Here is a 22,612-nt window from a genome sequence, read left to right as displayed (position 1 = left end):
GAATTGGAGCTCTTACAAAGAAGACAAAAGAGAACAAAAGCATGTAAAAATTGAATTGGGCCATTATTATGGTATGCAATACATTTTGAAAAAATAAAAATTATGCCTTGCATAACTAATCATTTTCTAATTTTATGAACAAGCTGCTGAGTCAGTGTTTACTTTATTTGCGTTAACTTAGTTTTGCTAATTTCCACATTTTTAAAATTATATCCATCAATTTTCAATTTTGAAAATGGTCAATTTTCCTGTTTTAAATAAAATTATTTTTAAAGGAACAACCAGTCTTTGTCTATTTAAATAAAAACAGTCAAAATCTTATTTCTGACCCTCAAAAACCTTTCATCTTTTGCTGCTGTGCCTTTAAGACTATGCGGTAATATGCACTTTTTCCATTTTTTCATTAACTTGTTACTTTCTTGATCACTTCCTGGGAACACACTTTGGCCCACATCCAATGTTTCAGCAGGGCTGGATATTTGGCACTGTTGAAAGCTATTTCAAAGCTCAAGAATGAACTTTTCATTGCCAAATGCATGGCAGCGCTCCACGAGACCAAAGGGAAGTCCTGATGTCTGCCTCCCCAACAGCCTGTCCAGATGAAGAGGTCTTAGCTGTGCTGTGAATAACTGTTACAGTGTGCCTAAATAGACCCAAATTTTCCACTGAAAATGCTGTGTGTAATGAGATTCAAGAACCAATGGGATTTGGTTGTCACTGATGTCAAACCTGGCATCATATTGATCTGTATTGTCTCATATATCAAGTTTGAGGGTCACTAAAAAAAATACTGGTGCATGTCAAAATGTTCAAACTTTGGGTTACATTTACATTGCATTTAGACATTTAGCAGACATTTATCCAAGGCAACTTACAAAAAAGGACAATGGAAGCAATCAAAATCAACAAAAGAACAATAACATGCAAGTGCTATTACAAGTCTCAGTTAGCCTAATGCAGTATACATAGAAATTTTTTTTAATTAAATAAGTAAAAAGAAAACAGAGCTATCAAGCTAGTGGTAGAGGCCTTCTATTTTTGCTTTTTGTTAATTCTATAATAAACAAAGAGGAAAAAATAGACAGAATACAAAAAGAGAAGCTAGTTTTATTTTTTTTTTTTAAGAAAAAACAAACAATGGATAAATGAGTATAGGTCTTTTTTTTTTTTTTTACAAAGAATAGAATTAGAATAGAGAGTGCTAGATTAAGAGGGTCAAATAAAGATGGAAGAGATGTGTTTTAGCCGATTCTTGAAGATGGCTAAGGACTCAGCTGTTCAGACTGAGTTGGGCAGGTCATTCCACCAGGAGGATACATTTCATGTGAAAGTCCATAAAAGTGATTTTGTGCCTCTTTGGGATGGCACAATAATGTGCCGTTCACTTCCAGAATGGAAGTTTCTAGAGGGCACGTAAGTCTGAAGTAATGAATTAAGGTAAAGAGGTGCAGAGCCAGTGGTGGTTTTGTAGGCAAACATTAATGCCTTGAATTTTATGCGAGCAGCTATTGGTAGCCAGTGCAAACTGATGAAGAGAGGTGTGACGTGCGTTCTTTTCGGCTCATTAAAAATTAATCTCGCAGCTGCATTCTGGATTAATTGTAAAGGTTTGATCAAACTGACTGGAAGACCTGCCAAAAGAGCATTGCAATAGTCCAGCCTGGACAGAACAAGAGCTTTAACAAGGAGTTGTGAAGCATGTTGCAAAAGAAAGGGCCTGATCTTCCTGATGTTGAGTAAAGCTAATCTACAGGGCCAGGCAGTTTTATCAGTGTGGTCTGAGAAAGTCAGCTGATCATCAATCACAACTCCAAGGTTTCTGGCTGATTTTGAAGGAGTTATGGTTGATGTGCCTAACTGGATGGTGAAACTGTGATGAAACGACACCACAAGTAGTTCTGTCTTGGCAAGGTTGAGTTGAAGATGATGGTCCTTTATCCAGCAAGAAATGTCTGTTCGACAAGATGAGACCCGTGCAGCTATCGTTGGATCATCAGGATGAAGTGAGAGGTAGAGTTGAGTACTATCACAGCAGCATAGCAGTGATAAGAAAAGCCATGTTTCTGAATGACAGAACCTAGTGATGCCATGTAGACAGAGAAGAGGAGTGGTCCAAGAACTGAGCCCTGTGGTACCTCAGTAGGTAGATGTTGCGACTTGGATACCTAACCTCTTCAAGATACCTTGAAGGACCTGTCTGAGAGGTAAGACTCAAACCATTAGACTTTGAATTCATACCTTATTGTCATATTTATCATTTACCTGGATGAGAAAACCCAGCCTGAACTGGGCAGAAGGTGAAATATGACTTCATTCTGTATTGATCTAATTGTCAAGGTTTGTTTAATTCTTATATTTTATTTTGAGACTTCACTATAGATTTTCATTTTATTAGAAAGAGCAATGTCAGCTTTCTTCAAAATGTGGGTTTCAAGGAAGAAATAAGTCAAGAACTCACTATTTTTAACCACAATTAACAACATGGAGTAAAATAATTTACAGTTTGTTTGCCTAATTAAGCATCTGAGGTTTTGATGTATTACTGCTTGTGACAAAACTTGCTGTTTAACCCAAGGCTTTTTTTCTATGTAGTTCTTTACATTTTTAAGTTCTATCCTTCCAGATTTTTCATTTAACTCAGCCGTATTTTTAAAAAAAATAAGTTGCACCTGAGTCACACCGGGTCAAAACACAGTAGCCATATTTGCTGGGTCATGCAACCATAGTACGACTTGTTACTTTTTGCTTTTGTTTAAAAAAGTGTAACTTTTGCCACTTTTACTGGGAGCGTATTGGAGAGGTGACAGGCAAAAATAGGCAGGTGGGTTTGAGAAATGACACAAACCAGATTTGAACTTGAGTCACTCACATAAGCAGCATTGTGTGATGTCTCAGAAGCATATTATCAGGCTTTTGAATTTAAACCTATTTCTGCCACAGTGTGATTTTCTGTGGGCTTCATGTGCCCAAAAGCAGAAGTGGAGCACAGTCGGAGAGCACTGCCCACATAAATGAGATCTGACACTCACCAAATTATCTTCCCATAAAGTGTCCCTGGGGTAAGATGGGTCTCCTTGGAGCCCACCGCATTCACTCTCAGCATCATGAGAGCTGGCTCCATTTGAACTACACTTCAACAGATGAACATGTTCCCACTGGATTTTGAAGCCGTTTTCATATTTGCGTATGACTTATGGAGTCATTTCAGATGCTGCTCGATGGATACACTGTTGCGTTTATGAATCTATAAGCTATGGCCCTACAACATTTTAATTTATTTTTTTAGAAAGTCACTGATCAATTTAAAATTTTAATTTTTTGATGTTTAAGCATGAATAAGTTACAAAGTATAGATGGGACAATACATCTTTTTTACTTTTTTTTGGCATCAGTGGTTCCATGAACCATTGCACAAAAGTGTCTTTATAGTGGAAAAGTTTCTTTGGATTATTAAAATATTCTTCACACCAGAAATATGGTTGTTTTAAGACTGTTCCCTGAAAGGTTCTTTGAGGAACCAAAAATAGTTCTTCTGTGGCATCACTGTGAAAACACTCTTTTGAAACTTTTATTTTTAAGAGTGTTCTATGATACTGCTACAAAAACTCCAGGTCTTTAAAATTTCTGTAGTAAATATAAATTGTTGTATACTCTGCTCTAAAAATTTTGAGGCTAGAAATTGCTCTTTGTGAATGCAATCTCAATATGAAATGACTGTTTACAATAACACGCTTGACAATGGTACTTCAGGTACTTCTGATACCCTGGTTAAGATTAGTGTTGAAAATTGCCAATATGTCTGTCTGTGGGGTTGATAGATCAGCAAATGACAAATAGATGGGTTCACAGTCCATAATGTTATGATATGAACCTTTCTTTTTCCTTTTTTTTTAAACTTCAACGTGTCAGGATTTAGATGTGTTGCATTATGTGCGTATGATGCAGTAACATGTTGGATGTACAACAAATTAACATTCTGATTAAACGTGGTTTCATTCGTTCTTCAAAAATAATATGTTTGTTCATTTAAAACCATGCGTGCAACTTTATAATAATGTTAATTAACATTAGCAAACATTATAATATTATTTAATGACTGTCGGCTCAAAGCTGATCATTTTATACACATTACCAGTCGTTTAAGAATAATTACTTAAAAAAAAAAAAAAGATGAATTTCTAATGTAATTTATTCCTGTGATGCAAAGCTGAATTTTCAGCATCATTACTTCTGTCTTCAGTGTCACATGATCCTTCAGAATTCATTCTAATATGCTGAGGAAGTAGGTTTTTTTTTGGTCAAAACTTTAACTGAATAACATCTCTTTGATTTAATTTGAAGTTTGTAGAGGCTTTCATCTGCTTAACCATGGTGCCTATCATGAACATTTTCTCTGTTCTTCAAAGACATCTTGATACGATGATGCCTCATGTTGGTCGCATGTATTTTTAGATTCTCAGCGTGGCCTCTGCCTTAAGTAACGCTAAATTAAGATTCTATGGTCTCGCCCGGGTAAAATCAAGGTTGGGCCTGAGGCGGTGAGGCAGGAAGCCGGAGGTGAAGTGTGTTCTGGAAGCACGAGCGACTCCCACACATCTGCCATCACGCTGAGCCCTGGTTCCTTTGACTGCTCTTCGTCAACATGTCACCCTGCTGCTTTCAAAACAACAGCAGACAGGAGAGATCACAGCTGTAGTCTTCTGCGACAAATGTGTGTGGCGACAATGGCAAGTTGCTTCTGTACTGATGAAGCAAGGAAAGTAGTAAAAAATCATTTATTGTTATTAAATGTTAAAAAAGGGATTTAAATGGCTTTAGTTCAGAAAGGAAAACTTGAAGTTAATGATGGACATTTGAAAGTTTTAAAGTCTTTTGAAATGTCTTTTATACAAAGGCAAGTTTTCTACCCTTTTCCTAATTGTTCAGTTCATAATATGCACTGTATAAAATTATATAACTTTACTGTTACTTTACCTGACCTCCAGCATCACTTTCTGGTACAGAAGTTGATCCAGAACCATTTCAAGAATGCTCATTAAGGTACTCAATTTGTCCAACAACCAACTACTTGATTAGTGAAGTTAACTAGTATATCTACAGTTGATGTCAAAAGTTTACATACACCTTGCAGAATCTGTAAAATGTTAATTATTATCCCAAAATAAGAGAGATCATACAAAATGCATGTTATATTTTATTTAGTACTGACCTGAATAAGATATTTTACATAGAATATATTTACATACAGTCCACAAGCGAAAATAATAGTTGAATTTATTAAAAATGACCCCATTTAAAAGTTTACATACGCTTGAATATTAATACTGTGTTGTTACTTTAATGATCCACAGTTGTTATTGTTTTTTTGGTTGTTTGTTAAGTGATACTTGTTCATGAGTCCCTTGTTTGTCCTGAACAGTTAAACTGCCGCTGTTCTTCAGAAAAATCCTTCAGGTCACACAAATTCTGTGGTTTTTCAGCCTTTTTGTGATTTGAACCCTTTCCAGCAATGACTGTATGATTCTGAGATCCATCTTTTCACATTGAGTGCAACTGAGGGACTCGTATGTAACTATTACAGAGGGTTCGAAAGCTCACTGATGCTCCAGACATCAACACGATACATTTAAAGGCCAGGGGTGAAAACTTTTTGAATTCGAAGATCAGGGTAAATTTCACTTATTTTGTCTTCTGTAGCTTCTGATGATATCATCCTCATTCTGTTCAAAAGTTTACACCCCTTACTATTCAGAAGTTTGGAGTAAGAAAAAAACAAGTAGTAAATTTATTAAATTGATCAAAAGTAACCATAAAAGACATTTATAATGTCACAAAAGATTACTATTTCAAATAAATGCTGTCCTTATAAACTAAGAATTTGAGGGGGAAATTGTATCATAGTTTCAACAAAAACAGTAGTAAAACTGTTTTTAACATTGACAATAATAAAAATCATAATAATTGATCATAACTGACCACCAAATTAGCATATTAGCATAATTTCTGAAGGACCATGTGACACTGAAGACTGTCATGATGCTGAAAATTCAAAGGAATAAATTAAATTTAAAAATATATTCAGATAGAAAATACTTATTTTAAATTGTAATGATATTGCATAGTATTATTGTATTTCTGATTTAAAAAATACAGCTTTTGTAATCATATGAGACTTCTTTGTTTAAAAGTGTAAACTTTTCACTGGTAGTCTACATGACACTAACACAGGACTGAGTCATTGCGAACCACATTTCTGACGCACTGACATTTGTAGCAGCATTCTTTTTCATTAGCGTGCTTTAGCTGTTGGAAGACAGCATTCCCTGTAAAGCACCACCGCTACAGTCATACAAATTGAGATGGACACCTTTGGCTGCCACATATCACAATTTTTCTTGAGTGGCTCGCTTTAAATTCACAACTGGAGCAGTAGACAAATTTGTCCAGACAGACATGTTTGGCCGTTGTGTCAGATCTCACACTATGTCCTGGTACAAGCTTTGGATTTCTAAGATGCAATGTCAAAACCAGCCTTATTAGAGTATACAGACTGAATAGCCAACTAGTCTATTTTGAAAATATGTAGTTTTGGTAACACTTTAGTATAGGAAATAGTTCTCACTAGTTACTTATTAGCATGCCTATTATTAACATATTGGCTGATTATTAGTACTTATAAAGCACCTATTCTGCATGACCATCTCTAATCATCTACATCTCTAATCCCACCCAATACCTGAACTTAACAACTACCTTACTAACTATTAATAAGCAGCAAATTAGGAGTTTACTGAGGCAAAAGCCATAGTTTAAAGGAGAAGTCAACTTCCAGAACAACATTTTACAAATAATTTACTCACCTCCTTGTCATCCACAATGTTCATGTCTTTCTGTCTTCAGTCATGAAGAAATTATGGTTTTTGAGGAAAACATTTCAGGATTTTTCTCCTTATAATGGACTTCAATGGTGCCCCCCGATTTTGAACTTCCAAAATGTAGTTTGAATGCAGCTTCAAAGGACTCTAAACGATCCCAGCCGAGGAAGAAGGCTCTTATGTAACAAAACGATCTGTCATTTTTTTTGGACGTGCATCCCAGAGCCTGTGCTACATGAGTTTTTGTGCTCAAAAACTATACAAAATTTTATTTTTTTTATAAATTACCGATCATTTCACTAGATAAGACCCTTCTTCCTCAGCTGGGATCATTTATAGCCCTTTGAAGCTGCATTTAAACTGCATTTTGGAAGTTCAAAATCGGGGCACCAATCAAGTCCATTATATGGAGAAAAATCCTGAAATGCTTTCCTCAAAAAACATAATTTCTTTACGACTGAAGACAGAAAAACATGAACATCTTGGATGACAAGGGGGTGAGTAGATTATTTGTAAATTGTTGTTCTGGAAGTGGAGCTCTCCTTTAATGGTTTGTTAGAGAGAAGTGGACCTTAAAATAAAGAGTGACCGTAGTTTTGCACATTGATATTACATGTTCTAGTTTTTAGCAAAAAAAAAAGCACTAATATGTGCGTCCTAAGTACTAATAAACAGCCAGTGTAATATGCATGCATGCTAATAGGCAACTAGTTAATGGTCTCTAAACTAAAGTGTCGCCAAAATCTAGAAAGTAATCTATCATGTATATTTGACCTTGGATCTCAAAACCAGTCATAAGTAGCATGGGTATATTTGTGGCAATAGCCAAAAATATGTAAAATGTGTCAAAATGATTAATTTTTCTTTTATGACAAAAATCATTAGGATATTAAGTAAAGATCATGGTCCATGGAGATATTCAAGAACTTCATTTTTGATTAGTAATATGCATTGCTAAGAACTTCATTTGGACAACTTTAAAAGCGATTTTCTCAGTATTTTGATTTTTTTGCGCTCTCAGATTCCAGATTTTCAAATTGTTGTATCTTGACCAAATATTGCCCTATCTAACAAACCATACATCAATTACATTTTTTTCAACTTATTTATTCAGCTTTCAGATGATGTAAAAATCTCAATTTTGAAAAAATGTGCACTTATGACTGGTTTTGTGGTCCAGGGTCACAAGAATCAGAGGGTCAGTCAGAATACTAACTTTTTCACCACAATTGAGGGTTTAGAGTTTTTTGTTTCTTCTGAATTATGATCTTAATTTTGATAATTCAGATTTTTTTATCTAAAATCTGAGTTTATATCTCCCAGTTCTGACTTTTTTCTCTAAATTCTGATTCTCACAATTATGAACGCTTATTTCTGCAATGAGACACATTAATAAAAAAAAAAGTATTACAACTTTTTCTTGCAATTGCAAGTTTATATCTCACAATTCTATCTTTTTTTCTTACAATTCTGAGATATAAACTCACAATTCTGATAAGTCAGTTGTGAGATATAAACTTCCAATTGCAAGAAAGAAAAAAAAGGTCTGAATCGTGAGATAAAGCTTCCATACTCTCCCTCTATCTCTGTCTGGCTGTTTGTGTTTAATGTGTTTGCACTGGATGTTTTATAGTCTCATTTCTATGTGTATTTATTCAACACACACAGTATTAAATTGCTCAGTGTTAAGGTCTTTGCCATCCATTTTCTATGTTCAGTCAATTTTGACCACGAATAGCCAAGTGGTGACCTTTTTTTCCCCGCAGTGATTGTTTGGCTTTCATTGTAATCGATAAATATAACAAGTATGAAACTGAAAAACTTTAGCTTTTAACATTTTCACCACATTTTGAGGACAAATTTATATCCAATAGCAAGTTCAATCTGACTAAATGTCCTTTTAGGTAGATCCTCATTTGTAAAATTTGTTGATGTTCGTTTGGCTGTCAAAATGTTTCTGAAAGGTCTTTAAAAAAAAAAAATCACAGAACTGAACAAAATGTGATTCTGTTTAAAATAATTTTAATGGTGTTAAGCATATTTAACTTATGTGTAACTCCATTAAAAGTATTTAGAACAAAGAAAAAAACAGTCTGATGAATGGCATGAATGTAATGTTGTATGAAAGGATTTGTAAACGCATCACATCAGCTCTGTCTGATTGCATCCCTGCAGCTCTCACCTGATAAATCTGCACTATACTGAAAACTACAGTCCATCTGTTCTCTGGATATATTGTTTGCTCTCTCTATATTTTGTAGATATTGTATTTACTGTTCAATTCATCATTACCTATCAAGCACTGACTGCATCAAGGTCACAGGAGAAAGCAGTGGAAATACAATAAAAAATAAAGTAAATGACATTTGGCTTCCTATTGTCAAAGTGTGTGGTCCCATCACTTTATATTTAATCTGAGCAGATTTTCAAGAGTTCAGGCATTAGTCATTGGATATTTCTTAAGCTGAAAGAACATGGTGGTAAGTGTTTTAATTTTTAATATTAGGTGAGCAAGCCTTGGTCATCTTGTGGGAAAAAAAAGTGAGGAAGCCAGTTGTTTCACAGAAATTTTTTTCACAGACATTTTTTATTTTTACTGGGTAAACTAAATGTTTAACATGGATATAACAGTTTAATTTGATATTTGCAAATGCTCCATCTGATAATCTCAGTATGTTTAACATATACAGACAAATACTAGATAGAGCTGGTACTGTAGCACAGAAAAAACGATCATGCAAAATATAGAGAGTATAGTTAAATATAATAATTATAAAGAATAGTTCTAGAAGAGTTATAGGTAACGCTTTAGATTACAACCCGCAAAGAACTACATAAGTATACTGAATTTACAGTGTACGTTTCTGTAATTATAGTGTACCTATTAGTACGTATGTGTAGGTATAAGAGAACAATAGGCTATGTTACGTTTTGGTAATTCGGGGGTAACAACCAGATATGCAACCTGCAAAGAACTGCGCAAGTAAACTGAAGTTACAGTGTATGTTTCGTATTTATATTGTACCTACGTGTAAGTATAAGGGAGCAATATGTTACGTTTGGGTAATAACGGGGTAGCAAACAGATATACAAATAATTTATAATGGAATTACTTAAAAACTTAACAGGTACCTGTTCTGTTAAATCTAAAGTTTTGTGTATCTACATGTTTAGTAAGCTTTTTAAAATCACTGGGAAATTATACTCTTGTTCCATGTAGTTACAGGGTAAGTGTGCCCTCTGCGGGCTGTAAATTAAAGTGGCGATTGTTCCCCTCTTGTTCAACAAAGTTACAGGGTAGGTTCAACACATAAACAGAAAATCTGAAAATATATCTAAAAATATTTTTTATAGTCGCCAATCCCACTTCTACCTCTAAACCTAACGTTAACTATGACTGAATAGTAATAACAATATAAAAAACAGGAAAGTGCAATCACAATCATTTATTTATTGCAAAAATGTCAACAGCCATACAAAAAAGTAATCCAAATAACGATGCGTTTGCAGCCGCAGTCCTCTCTGGCAGAATACAGACGGTTTGAGGTGCAGTAGGATGAGAGCAGAATTTAAATTGTTAATCGCTGAAAATATTATCCAGATTATTGTCTTGATCCACTCCTCGAAGGCGCCCGCGCGTCATTGCAACACATCTCACCAGAAACACGGCATGTCGTAATCTGTGACGAATGCAGGCGAGAGCCAATGAACGTCCGATTTTCCTGTCGCAAAATGCACTTTAGCACGGGTTGCTGCTGGACTCGCTGCTAGAGATGGAGATGAAGATCGCCGGACAAAGCCTTGAATTTGGTTCTGGTCCTCGCAAATCGTATGGATTCTGAAGATCTGGGTTACAGCACACAAATAAAATTGTTTAATTTGTAATTATGATGCGTGTTCGGTGTATTTTATGGTTCTATTGTTAGTCACAGCATGTTAGAGAAAACGCCTTTGTGTTCCACCACGGCAAACGACGTTAATATTAACGTTACATGAATGATTAAACAATTGCAGAAATATTATTTATTTTAAGGGTTTAACGTGTAGTCATGATAACATTATGTAGACCTATTCTTGGAAACGAGCTGGCAACAGAAACCACACAGAACAGAATGAAATGTTATAATTTCATATTAAGTAAACGTTAAATGTTTAGATGATGTAAATATGTCAGTATTGTACATTTAGTGTCTGTAAAAATGTAAATAAATGTACATTTTGTGGAACCACATTTTACGTCGCGTTGTTATATGTATTGTACCCTGTAACTTCGTTGAACAAGAGGGGAACAATCGCCACTTTAATTTACAGCCCGCAGAGGGCACACTTACCCTGTAACTACATGGAACAAGAGTATATTTTCCCAGTAATTTTAAAAAGCTTACGTATAGATACACCAAACTTACGATTTAATAGAATAGGTACATGTTGTTGTTTTTTTTAAATTAATCCATTATAAATTATTTGTATATCTGTTTGCTACCCCGTTATTACCCAAACGTAACCTATTGTTCCCTTATACTTACACGTAGGTACAATATAAATACGAAACATTCACCGTAACTTTAGTTTACTTACGCAGTTCTTTGCAGGTTGAATATCTGTTTTGTTATCCCCTTATTACCCAAATATAACATATTGTTCCCTTATACCTACATGTACGTTCTTTATAGGTACACTATAATTACAGAAACATACACCGTAAATTCAGTTTACTTACGTAGTTCTTTGCGGGTTGTAATCTAAAGCGTTACCGAGTTATATATACTCTCAGAATATAAGCAACAACATCCCTGCATGCTTGCATTTATCAAACATTACCATCAAGAAGTGACCCATCCTGCTTTGTTGAGAGTTCATGAACTCTTTATTAAAAACATTTTGAATAAATTATGTTTACAACCTCGAGGGAGCAGTACGTGCACTGGTGACATGATTGAGAGCAGCTCGTCAGATGTTCATAAAGCCTCAAAGTCATTATTAGCTTTTAAACACTTTTGCTTGATCTCTGTTTGTGGTGCTGTTTCAAAGAACCAGCACGGCTCCATTTGGTACAACAGATGCGATTACACCCTTCAGATTTTATCATTTGTTATTCATTTTTCTTCTAGTGTTATAATTTGTAATTCTTCCACCTATTCATATGGCACCATAGAGTATGTCATTATGATGTAATAAAAGAGCTGCTAAAAGCTTATTTCAGGTTTTATGAGTTACTATTACTCACAATTGTGAGTTAAAGTCCAATTCTAAGGAAAAAGACAATTTTCTTGCAATTGCAACTTTACATCACACAATTCCAACTTTATAACTCACAAGGCCTATAAAAATGTGGTATTTGATTGATACCTTACCATGAAATTGTACAATAAAAAAAAAGAAAACACAATTTCTTCTACTTCTACTTAAAAAATTGGTATTTGATGACTTACGGAAGCTTTTTTCCACCACTGAAAATTTTTTTTAAAAAAAAGGAATTGTGACTTTTTTTTTAACAATTCTGACTTTTTGCAAGATATAGACCAGGGGTGGCGAACTCCGGTCCTGGAGAGCCGCAGCCCTGCAGAGTTCAGCTCCAACCCTTAATTAAAACTCACCTGCCTGTTGCTTTCTAGTAACCCTTCAGACCTTGATTAGCTTGTTCAAGTGCATTTGATTAGGGTTGAAGCAAAACTATGCAGGGCTGCGGCTCTCCAGGACCGACGTTCGCCACCCCTGACATAGACCTTACAATTGTGAGTTAGAATTGCGTGATGTAAAGCTGCAATTGTAAGAAAATAGTCTTTTTTTCCTTAAAATTGGACTTTAACTCACAATTGTGAGAAAAGAAGTCAAAATTGTGAGATATAAACTCTCAATTGTGAGAAGTCAGAACTGCTATATAAAAACTTAATTGCATAAATAAATCATAATTGCAACAAAAAGAGTAACAATTGCGGGTTTATATCTTGCAATTCAGAGTTTGCAATTGTTAGTTTGTATCATGCAATTATGAGAAAAAAAAAGTCTGAATTGTGAGTTTATATCTGGAAATTTGCTTTAAAATGTATTTCTCACAATTGTGAGTTCATAGCACATAATTCTGAGGAAAAAGGTCAGAATGGCAAATGACAAGTTTATATCTCATAATTTTGACTTTATTTCTCACAATTATGAGTTTATATTCCACAATTCGGACTTGATAACTCACAATTGTGAGTAAAAAAACCTCAGAACTGTGAGATAAAAAGTTGCAATTACCTTTTTTTATTATTATTATTTATTTCCACAGTTAATTGCACTTTTTTGTAATTTGTGAATTTTAATAGCAATTCTTTCAAAGTAAATCCAGCAACTTTTTTCTGTTCACACAAAAGTGCAATCAATCTATTTATGTGTTGTTTTTGTTGATTTTGCTGAGCAACTTTTTTTTTTTCGGTCCAATATTGACCACATAATTAATTTATTAATATGTGAACTCAATAGTTTCAGTTTAAGTTGCTGTTTTTAAAATCTATTGCTTTTACCAAATCCTTCATTGTAAGATTTCTTGAAAACTTGTGTCTTTAGTGGTGCTTTTACCAGCTCCCAAAACTAACTAATGTTACAGGAAACAGTTGGAAACCAAAGTAAATACAATCATGACCAAGCCATGTTGTCTAGAGAGAATGGAAGATGTGGGCTGAACCGTATCAGCTTGAACATTACAGGCATCGAAATGCAGATGTCCTGGGGAGCTGGCAATGAAAACATGAACTCAATAGTAATTTGCAAAAGATACTAGCAGTGGATACAGTGTACCATTTCAAAGACTGCTTCTTCAAATGACATTGTGAGTAAAAACGTCCAGTAACACATAACCGAGAGATTCCCCTGTGTGTTGCACAAGCAAGCAGAATGCTTCTATTGTGAATTGGATAGCTCATTTACATATGATAATCTGGTTCAGGTTTTGGTTATTTGCACATGCAAGTATGTCGCAGTATGTGTGAACAGGGTTTTAGATGTCTCCCCCACAAGTCTAGACTTTATGAGCTCACAGATGAGGTTTGAATTTTCCTTGAGGGCAAGGGAATGAACAAATTTGCCAGCAAGTTTAGTAATGACTCCTTTCTAATGACACTGGCATATCTAAGATGAATGAATTACATCTCCAGCTGCAGGGCACATCTGGCAGACAAGGTCAAATCATTCACCCAAATGCTGCAGACTTGAGCAAAGCAATACAGATTGATTTGAAAAGTACAAAACTAACAAGTCCAAAAGCCAAAAAAGAACCATTTTTTGGTTCCCAAAAGAAACTTTCAGTGAACAGTTTTTAAAAGAACCACTTATTTTTTTCTCTAAAGAATCTAAAAAAACTTTATCCAACTATGTTGAGCACTGGAAAGTTCCATGGATGTTAACGGTTCTTCATATAACCATAAATGCCAAAAAGCACCTATATTTTCCTGACCAGAATATAGTGGCCAGCATAACTGGCTCAGATATTCATTCACCACAGCACTTGCTGATCTGAGCTCCTCCGCGGAGCTGCAGTTCATGACTTCTGACTCAAGCCTGAGGCTAAAGGTCCCGTCACAGTTGAATTCTGGTTGGTGTGGAGCGGGTGGTCCTGCTCGTAGATCACACTGCCACATGCTATCTGGGTTGAGGATAAAATACAAATCTAAATTCAATGCTGAAAATGAAAGAGTGGCAGAATCAAAGCTGCAGTTTAATATTTCCCCCTTGATCTAAAACAAAATGCTGCTTAATTGCATTTTTTTATTGAATAGAACACTTTGCTAGTACAGCTTTTGTTTAAAAATGTTAAATTATAATTCTCTCTGTTCTTTTTTGTGTATGTATTGCATGTACTGTTTCTGGATAATAGAATAAAAACTATTTTCTCAAAAATTAATTAGCATCATGAATGATATTATTTAAAGCATCGTGATGATTCACTTTTTGAAGCTTATTAAAACTTTAGACAAACTATAAAAGAAAAGGAAAAAGTTAATAAAAAACAAAAAAACACATATGTGTTTTTTTGTTAAGTATCATAGTTGATCCATCAGGCTTTTATGACTCATAAAGTATGATATACTGAGAATATGAAGAGCACTTTAATTTAATTCAAAGGCCAAAGTGAAGCAAAAATATGCAATTTGGTGTTTTTACTGATATTTTTATGCCCAAAAAGTAACATTCTGAAGCCTTATGTATCGTTTGATACTCACATTTTAACATGATTTTTCTGAAAAAAAAAAAAAATCATATATGGATAATCAAGTAAATCTAAATTGTTTCTGTCCAGTAAGTGTTCATCTTGAAACATCTTGATTACTAACAATATAAACATTATTTTTACATTTACTTAAAGGGGTCATCGGATGCCCATTTTCCACAAGTTGATATGATTCTTCAAGGTCTTAATGAAAAGTCTATAATATACTTTGGTTAAAAATTCTCAATGGTTCTCAATGTAAAACAACACCCTTTTTACCTTGCCAAAATCAGCTCTGCAAAAATCATCCCATTCTGGTAGAGGCTGCTTTAAATGCAAATGAGTTCTGCTCGCCCCGCCCCTCTCTTCTCTCTGTGGAGTGACGAGCCTGTTTACTTTAGCCATGTTTAGCCGCGTTTACCCGCTACGCTTGCTAACTACCACATTATTAGGAAAGGCAATCACAAAGATTCATAAAAACACCCTTATACTCACTTTTGCTGCAAGTGAAGCTGGATCACGAATGATTCGCGCGAACATAGACGGATATATGTAGATCGGGAGGCGCATTCCCTTCCCTATTTTTACAGATTAATTAAAAACCACTGCATGGATTTTTACCATTACAGGGTAGATTTGTACATACACTGCCAACACACATTAATGTTCAAACAGCATGTAAAAGTGAACTTAACATCCGATGAAAAACGGCCACAAACCGTGCCGGCACGTTTTTCGACCCCAGGGGGTTAAGTAAACATTTTGCAGCAAAAGGACAGATGATTAATGTTACTTTCATTTTAAAAGGAAATGCCCCTGGCGACCTACATAAAAGCATCTATGTTCCTGCAAATCATTCGTGATGCAGCTTCACCTACAGCAGACGTGAGTATAAGGGTTTAATGCATCTTTGCAAATCGGCTTTCCAAATAATGTGCTAGATAGCAAGTTTAGCATCTAAACGTGGCTAACATAAACAGAATGGCTCGTCAGCCGATGGAAGAGAGGGGCGGGGTGAGCAGAGCTCATTAGCATTTAAAGGAACATGCAGTACACTACCACTGAGAAATTTTAACCAAAGGATGTTATCGACTTTTCATTAAGACCCTAAAGAATCATATCACCTTGTGGGCAAAATGGGCATCTGATGACCCCTATAAAAGCCTTTTACTTGCTAAAAAGTATAAACTATCAATCAGACCACAGAAGGCATGTAGTAGATTGTGTGCAACAGGTTTTTCAGAAAAGTTCTGCTCAATTTTAGACTCTTTTTTGTATTAAATATGATACAAGCTTTATAGGGTTAAACTGGTCTGTGCTGTGATTACAATACAAAGCAATGCTTTCTCTTCCTTTAATGCGATACCTGAGCTTGCTTTTTATCACTAGTTAGTTCAGGAGGTGAAACTTCTCTAAGAAAGATTTAATGGCAATTTATTAATAAATTAAATGCAGATGGGACATTTAAGAACACCAAAAGCATTTGCAATCGTTCTGAATTGAAATGTCATAGGAAGTCCAATATTAAATATCACCCAAAAGCAAAAACATAATTATTAGTACAGATTTAAATGAAAAGACACTGCATTTAAACCACATTTTGTTAATTGTGTTTAATTATTATGCATGCCCTTATGGCCTCATATTAATACATATAAATTTAAAGCTAAAATCTTGATGCTGATTTAAAAAAAAAAAATCATACATACAAAGAAGGTTTATGCATGCCACATATTAAATACAAATTAAATCCTAAATCTATTAAATGATCATTGGGAGCTATAATTTGGATTAAGGCTAAATATGTAGTTTAAGTCAAAAGTTTACATACACCTTGCAGAATCTGCAAAATGTTAATTATTTTACCAAAATAAGAGGGATCATACAAAATGCATGTTATTTTTAATTTAGTACTGACCTGAATAGGATATTTAACATAAAAGATGTTTATATATAGTCCACAAAAGACTATTGTTTTGTTTTGTTTTGTGATAGTTGTTCATGAGTACCTTGAAAAAAAAATCCTTTCAGGTCACTGTGGATTTTCAGCATTTTTGTTTATTTAAACCCTTTCCAACAATGTATGATTTTGATTTTCAAACTGTATGATTTTGAGATCCATCTTTTGACATGGAGGACAACTGAGGGACCCACATGCAGCTATTACAGAAGGTTCAAATGCTCACTCATGCTCCAGAAGGAAAAACAAAGCATTAAGAGCCAGGGGTGAACATTTTTGAAAACAATAATGTGTACATTATTTCCTTCAGAAGCTACAGAAGATACTTGCATGTTTCGACAAAATAAGTTAATTGGTTACACTTTATTTTGATAGTCCACTTTAGACATTCTATAAGTAACTTTGCAACTACATGTCAACTAATTCTCATTAATTTGCAATTACATGTCTACTAACTCTCAGAGCAAACTTTGGTTAGGTTTAGGGTTAGTAGAAGAAGTTGGCATACTTGCAAAGTTTAGAAGAGTGTTAGAAGATATTAAGCAGACAGTCTACTAAAACTCTAATGACTAGTTGACATGCAGTTGCAAAGTTACTTACAGTAAGTAGAATGTCTAAAGTGGACTATCAAAATAAAGTGTTACCAATTAATTTGATCCTGATCTTCAAATTCAGAAATTTTTAACCCCCTGCCTTTTAATGCATCGTTTTTTGTTTTGTTTTTTATTCTGAACCATCAGTGAGGGTTTAAACCTTCTGTAATTGTTGCATATGAGTTCCTCAGTTGATCTCAAAACCATACAGTCATTGTTGGAAAAGGTTCAAATACACAAAAATGCTGAAAAACCTGAAGGAAAAACCTTTTCTCTTGTAGGCAAGGTCTTTTATGTGAAATATGTTATTCAGTTCAGTAATAAATAAAAAAATATTATGCATTTTGTATAATCTTCTTATTTTGGTAAAATAATTAACATTTTGCAGATTCTGCAAGGTGTATGTAAACTTTTGACTTTCACTGTAATTAAATATAGGCATAGAATTGAAAGTGAAAGGATTCTGAGAAAATCTTGTTAATGCTTCTCGAGATAAGCTCATATATCTTGTTTACAGTTTTCTGTTGCTTGGCAGGAAAATATGTATTTTCTCATAAACAGCTTCAGAGTGAAACTTTACAAGAATATTCTGGCCTGTTTTGTCTTATGGAGAATATTGTAGCGAGTGCTTTTATTGCCTAACTCTGCTGTTTGTTCTGTCTAACCCAGACAGTGAAGCCATTAAGTGGAAATGAGATGGTCTGCTATCTGAAGCTAGGGCACACAGCTGCTCTGTCCCATCTGTGTGTGCTAGTCATACTTCAGAGTTTTTGTAATGCATCTAACCACTCCTCTGAGATTGCAGAGTTAATGATGAACAGCAACAAGAACAGTTCGATCAGCTCACTGAGCTCACAAATAACATCCACCTGTCGTAGATGTTAGCCAATGTTGAAATGCAATTCACACCCTTTATTTTCATGCATGCAGTTGGCAGTGCTGGGTAGTAACTGATTACATGTAACCTGGATTACATAATCAGATTCCAAAAATGAAGTACTTGTAATTAGATTACATAAAGTTACATTTTAAAAAACTTGTAATGACACTACACTTACTTTATTGTTGATTAACTTATACATTTTTCCCAATATTCTTTCCAATATTCCTGCATTGGCTATAACTTTCCTTACAGAAATTCCTGACATTTTAGGCATGAATGTATAAATAAGTTTAGTCAGCATGCTTCTTCTCCCTTCAGTCTTTGACAAGTCCAGCAGTCTTTTGAGATTTGCCAGCTGGCCCTTCAGTACTGTCATAATGTTCAGCCAACTCACCAGAATCACCAAAGTGTGTATGTCCTAAACTTTCCCGCAAAGTTTATAGTTACACTTTTCCTTTTTGGAATGTGTATGTCCCTTAGGAAGAGTGTCCTCATTAAGGCTTCTGCTGGGTTTTATTGCAGTGAACCAATTTCCTTGGTAAAGCAGATATTATATTATTATATTATATTAAAGTCTTTCTTATGCGGCCATGGTAGTGTTTTATCTTGATTTCAGGAGATTTCTTACTTTCTCTTAATTTGTGAGTTTTATAAGCCATTTAAACCAAATTTAAACCATAAAACAAGTTTAGTTACTTTAACTTTAACTGAACTAAAAACAATAAAAAACTAAAATAATTTAATTTCATCTAACACAACACAATTACTCAGAAAATTAAAATGAAAACAGGAAATTAGTTCCTTAGAAAAAACAAATTTCCTTTTCTCCTGGGTTATTCTTTGCTATCTTGCTTGCTGCTTTGTGCAGAACTTTTATTTCCTTTGCTAAAGTTTATATATATTTAATCTTCTTTGAGACCAAACAACCACTGTGCTACTTTGGATATTTTATTATTATGAATATTTTGTCCACTCTGTCTCAGTGGTGCGTCTTGGTACCAGAGCCACTGTATGCACGATTGCTCTTTGTCCCAGTAATACTGCTTTAATCGCCTTTCTTGCTTATGACTAGTTAGTTTAGTTGGCGAAACTTCTCAGAGAAAGATTTGTTGGCAGATTTATTAATAAATAATTCCAGATGGGATATTTAAGAAAACCAATGTCATCTGCACTCTTTTTCTGTATTTAGATGTCACAGAAACATTAAAAATATTAAATATAACTGTCTGCCCCCAAAAAAAAAAAAAACAGGTTTAATCACCTTTTTAAAAACAACAGAAGAAGAATAAAAAAAGTGTAGTTTTTTTGTTTGTTTGTAAACAAGCTATAAAAATTTTTGGTAATAATATAGCATGACAAGAAATTTGCAAGCAATTTTTTGTATGCCAGTCATTTTTGACCTGGAACTTTTTAATCAGAAATATCCTGGTTTCTGTTATCACAATTATAATTTAAATTAAATTAATATTATTGGAATCATCATATTTTTTATTTTTTTAATGCATTGGAGCAGATAATGCACTGATTGCTGACTTGCAAAAATACAAATGTGGTATTTCAAGCTTGAATCACTCTGATAATATCTTATTATGTAATTTAAGTACGGGTCAGGGAGCCGAATTAGTTGCTAACACAGTTTATGCAAACGTTTGGGAACCCCTTGCAGAGTCTGTGAAAATGTGAATAATTTTAACAAAATAAGAAGATTATACAAAATGCATGTTATTTTTTATTTAGTACTGTGCTGAGCAGAAGTTGCGTTAGACTTTAACATTGTCCGTCATTTTGGCAGACAGGGTCGTAAAAATTCTGTCATAATCTATAATTACCCGTCATTATTATTTTCATATTTTAATTAGAATAAAACGTTTAATTGCTTTTATTTTATTTTGCTTTTATCTTCATTTTAAATCATGAACCTACATGATGACAGCGCAGTGTTTAAAAACAACAAAATACCCTAGGGCTGGGTAAACAACAACACACACACAAAAAAATTGATTTCTCGATTTTAATAGATTCTCATTTTAGTGAACCAAAATCGATTCTTAAATCACAAACGATCTCTTAGTCTATGCTGTTTTCAGTTGATGAATGGACAGTACATAGTGAGTCTTCCTTCCAAGAAATAGCAATAGGCTAGGCTTAGTGTTGCTTTTGACATAAAACAAAGTCTCAGATTTCAAATTCTGTCCATTTCATTAGGAGATTTAAGCAATAAATACCGTTTTGGCGATCTTTAATGTGGCGTGATAGATCGTTGCTTCTGTGTACTCGTCTGTGCGTATTAAAACACATCGGAAAACATTCGTGACAGTTCCTTTTTGTTCTGGATCCATTACTCTGCTGCCACATTGGAGCGCACTCGCCACCAACTAGACAGGGGTGGGAATTGCAGCTAAAAATTTTACAACAGATCATTTTAGTGTAATCGGTCAAAATGAGGAACCGCCTTCAGATTTTTTCGTCACTGATAAAAAAAAAAATCCGTCAGTGAAGGACAATTTTCGGTTAACATGACCTCTGGTCCTGAGTAAGACATTTTACATCAAAGATGTTTACATATGGTCCACAAGACCAAAAATAGCTAAAATTATAAAAAAAAAAACCTTCAAAAGTCTGGGAACTCTTGGTTGGATGATCTGCGCCTGTTTTTTGTGTAGTGATCGTTGTTTATGAGTCCTTTAAACTGAGCACTGTTCTTAAGAAAAATCCTCTAGATCCTGCAGATTCTTCAGTTTTCCAGCATATTTTGCATATTTGAACCCTTTCCACTGTGGTTTTGAGATCCATCTTTTCACACTGAGGACAACTGAGGGACTCAAACACAATTATTAAAAAAGGTTAAAAAGTTCACTGATGCGCCAAAAGTAAACACGATGCATAAGAGCATAAGAGTGAAAACTTTTGAACAGGATGAAGATGACCAAATTTTTCTTATTTTGTTGAAATATCGCTTTTTTCATTTAGTACTGCGCTTCAGAAGCAACAGAAGATACTTGCATGTTTCCAGGGAAGACAAGTTATGTACAATTTACCTTGATCTTCAAATTCCTAAAGTTTTCACCCCCTGGCTCTTAATGCATCGTGTTTCCTTCTGGAGCATCAGTCACTGTTTAAACCTTTTTCAATAGTTGTGTTTAAATCCCTCAGTTGTCCTCAGTCTTTAAATGTTTGACTGAATGGTTCTTTGTGGAACCAAAACTGTTTTTTTCTATGACATTGCTTTGAAGATCATTTTAAAGAACGCTTATTTTTAAGAGTGTATAATCATTGCTGGAAAGGGTTCAAATATGCAAAAGATTTTTCTGAAGAACAGTGCTCAGTTTAATTGTTCAGAACAAACAAGGGACTCATGAACAACCATCAGAAAACAAAAAAACAGTCGTAGATCATCCAGGTAACCACACGCAGTATTAAGAGCCAAGGGTTCCCAAACTTTGAGGGGGTTATTTTAATAATTTCAGCTATTTTTTGGTCTTGTAGGACATAAACATCTTTTATGTAAAAAAAAAACAAAACCAAAAAAAACAAACAAAAAAATCATACTCAGGACAGTACTAAATAAAAAAATAACATGCATTTTGTCTGATCTCTCTTATTTTCTTAAAATTATTCACATTTTAACAGATTCTGCAAAGGGGTTCCCAAACTTTAAAACTGTATATAAAATTAAAGAACATTCAGTTAATTGGTTAAATGATTATAGAAAAACATGCTTATTTGAAATAACATTAGGCTGTGTGAAGGCTGATCTTTAGAGTCAGTATTGCACACTGCCGTATGTTATATTCATTTGTACTAAATGACGACTTCATGAATATAAGCAACCAAGTGTAGGATGAAAATAATTCTGCGCTTCCCTCAGGTGTTGTTCTTCCTTTGTGAGTCATTTCACCCTCAATTTTAACAGATCACACAAATGCCAGTGCCTCCACTTAGTGGTATAAAAGGCTTTGATTACCCTACTAAACTCTACCAAATCTATAAACCTAAATGCACTCAATTCAATTACCACATGAGATGTGCTATTAAATTAAATGACTTCTTAACTAAATTTTGAAATACCATGATGTCAGATGTCATCAGTAAAAATAAATGTAAATGCGTTTT

This window comes from Labeo rohita, chromosome 12 (assembly GCF_022985175.1).
Source record: "Labeo rohita strain BAU-BD-2019 chromosome 12, IGBB_LRoh.1.0, whole genome shotgun sequence".
Lineage (NCBI taxonomy): Eukaryota > Metazoa > Chordata > Actinopteri > Cypriniformes > Cyprinidae > Labeo > Labeo rohita.
This window is presented reverse-complemented; position numbering follows the sequence as displayed.